Below are 3332 nucleotides of genomic sequence, written 5' to 3' on the forward strand. Positions count from 1 at the left end.
CCCACGTCTGCTTGCCGACTTACGCTCGCCCCGACGAGAGGCCCAACCGAAAGAGTGGAAAGGGGCAGAGATTTCCAGGGTCGCCCCACCAGGGATGCAATACCCCAGTGCAGACAGTCGGCCCTGCCCCGAACCTACTCGGTGGTTTGAAGGTTAACCTCTTGGGGAAAAGCAGCGATTCGCCTCGCGGTGCGTGCCTCCGCGGATCTAAACCCCCTCGATCGATGTGGGGCCAGAGGACCCCTTTTCCCCGTACGAAACTGTCAGCTCACCATGGGCTCGACGTCCGTGGGTCGGGGAGTTGAGCGCTTACGCGCGGCGGGACCTTATAACCTGCAGCGACTGAGGAGCGAAGATTTCCAGGGTGGGCCCCCGGGGATGCCATACCCCGAGCAGCCTGTCGGCCCCGCTCCTAGCACGCTGGCAAGCAATGGAGTCTTCCCCGCGGCAGCCACCGCCCTCGCCCTAGCCTCGCCGTCGGTCGATGAAGAACGTCGTTCGCCCTTCCTCTGCTCGGGATTTTGAAACGGCCTGGCCTTCGCCTACTCCGTCGGGCAACTGCCTTCCGCCAGCCCCTTCCCTCGAATCCCCTTCTTCCATTTTAGACCCGATCAGGGGATTGGTCAGCCCAGCCCTGGGGTAAGAAGAGGGGTTGGGGTCGGTTCGGCTTCGGGTGCCCCGCTCGGCCAAAGGTTCCCCTCGCTTTGGAAGCACGCGAGGTCGCGGAGGGTGTCGGGGTTATTTTCGGCTCCCTGGCTTCGCGGGAGCGGCCTTCGGCTAGGGCCGAGACCGTCCAGCCCGCGCAGATTTGGACCGGGGTCCGGGGCGAGTACCTGCCTCTCTCACGAAGGGAGTGTCACCGGTAAGAAGCCTCTTCCCACGTCTGCTTGCCGACTTACGCTCGCCCCGACGAGAGGCCCAACCGAAAGAGTGGAAAGGGGCAGAGATTTCCAGGGTCGCCCCACCAGGGATGCAATTCCCCAGTGCAGGCTGTCGGCCCTGCCCCGAACCTACTCGGTGGTTTGAAGGTTAACCTCTTGGGGAAAAGCAGCGATTCGCCTCGCGGTGCGTGCCTCCGCGGATCTAAACCCCCTCGATCGATGTGGGGCCAGAGGACCCCTTTTCCCCGTACGAAACGGCCGGCTCACCATGGGCTCGACATCCGTGGGTCGGAGAGTTGAGCGCTTACGCGCGGCGGGACCTTATAACCTGCAGCGGCTGAGGAGCGAAGATTTCCAGGGTGGGCCCCCGGGGATGCCATACCCCGAGCAGCCAGTCGGCCCCGCTCCTAGCGCGCTGACGAGCAATGGAGTCTTCCCCGCGGCAGCCACCGCCCTCGCCTCGCCGTCGGTCGATGAAGAGCCGAGTTCGCCCTCCTCTGCTCGGGACTCGGAAACGGCCTGGCCTTCGCCTACTCCGTCGGGCAACTGCCTTCCGCCAGCCCCTTCCCTCGAATCCCCTTCTTCCATTTTAGACCCGATCAGGGGATTGGTCAGCCCAGCCCTGGGGTAAGAAGAGGGGTTGGGGTCGGTTCGGCTTCCGGTGCCCCCGCTCGGCCAAAGGTCCCCTCGCTTTGGAAGCAGAGGGTGCCGGGGTTATTTTCGGCTTGACGCCTAGTCCGGCCCCTGCCGGTTCCCGTGGAGGCCCGCGGTCAAAACCAGCTCCCCGGCTGTCGGAGCCGGAGCCCCGCAGCCCGAGCGGACGCACCGAGTCCCTCATGTAAGGGATAGCCGCCCCTACGGAACGGCCCGGACTGGGACCAGGCACCCCCAGGCGCCGAAGGGGTGGGTCGGCCGTGTTGCCGAAGCTTAGCCGGCGCTGATGACCGCAGCCCCTAACGATGCCCACAGGCGGGGGAGCCAAGGAGAGCACTAGGAAGACGTGGCGGGGTCGGACGGCTCAATTTCCAGGGTGGGACCCCGGGGGTTCAGTACCCCGGGCATCCGGTCGGTTTCGCCGGCGCGACCCCAAGCCTTCCACGGCCCCCTTCGTGGGTGCAGGGATACCGAGCAGGGTGCAGGCTTAGACGCCAATTCCCCAGAAGTTTTAGGGATAGGGTTTGTCCGGGCGCCACCGCAGCGACAACCTCGCAAGAAGCTCTCTTCCACAAAAGCACGGGCAACGTTCGTGTGCGAGTGTTGGTCTCCCATGGTCTACCGACTCCCCCGGGCGGCCCAAGCGTTACGCCCACGGCCGGGCCCTCGAGCAGGCGCACCCCTGGTGCCTCTCGTAAGGGAAGGCTACGGTCCTCAACCCCTCGTATGGCGGGGAGGGCGCATTTGAAACGCTAAAGGACGAGCCCTGTTCGGGACCTGGCGGGGATCCGCGGATTGGCGAGAGGGATGGGTCTGCCGTTGGTCAGAGGGGACGCACCCCTGGGACGCAGTTTGGCATTAGCGACCGATGGCCCATCTACGACCATGTACTCCGGGAGCGCCAAGGAGGACGCGGGTGGGCTTTGGGGGCAGACTCAATTTCCAGGGTCTGGGCGCCGGGGGTGCAATACCCTTAAGCGCTCATGTCGGTTTCGTCTGCCGCCCGCCTCTGGCCCGGCTCCTAGTGACGGGTGCTGTGAACGTGCGATCGTGCTTGCGGTTGAAGAGTTCAAAGGCTACCGCTGGGGATAACACGCCCGGGGAATTTAGAAACCCCCCCTCCGCTACAATCTCTGCTTCTGCCGGACTCGGAGGGGAGCCGCCCCGGGGGCGACCGCTCCCTCTCCTCTTCCGCGGCGTGCCGCGCGCTTCGCCGTCAGCAGCGGAGCGAACCTTTTTCTCGGTCCGCAGCTCTTCAGGCGTAGGCGGGCAGCGCTAACAGGGTACACTGGGGACCACTCGACCGCAACCGCTCCTCCGACCGACGAGCATACCTACCGCGGATACGCCACGGTGGGTCTAAGCCTCGTCGCCGCCGCGAGGAGCAGGCGGGAGCCGTCCCTTTTCGTGCTGCGGAAATAAACCGTGGACACAGAGGTGTGTCTGCGCTCTCCGACCGGGCGGGGGGCGATTGGACTTGCCCGAGGGACACTAGGCGAGGCGCTGCCGCGGGAGCCGGAGCTCCGCGCTGGACGCTGCCGCCGCCGCCGCCGCCCCCCACCCACGGTACGGTGGAGTACGCCCGTTCCATACGCTTCGTAGCAAACCTCAGCCGAAGCAGAGAGTCCTACCGCTGTGGCAGGAGCGGGGCCGTGCGAGGACCACACTGGCACCGCGCTACACAACCTTAGGCAGAGGACGACAGCCGCTCACGGGGAGCGGGGGATTGATGCGCGACCAAGACTGAGGCTAAGGAACGCTTTACCATAAACCGGCCGGGGCCAATACCCCTGACCG

Source organism: Engystomops pustulosus, unplaced genomic scaffold (genome assembly GCF_040894005.1).
Source record: "Engystomops pustulosus unplaced genomic scaffold, aEngPut4.maternal MAT_SCAFFOLD_170, whole genome shotgun sequence".
In the NCBI taxonomy this organism is placed as follows: domain Eukaryota; kingdom Metazoa; phylum Chordata; class Amphibia; order Anura; family Leptodactylidae; genus Engystomops; species Engystomops pustulosus.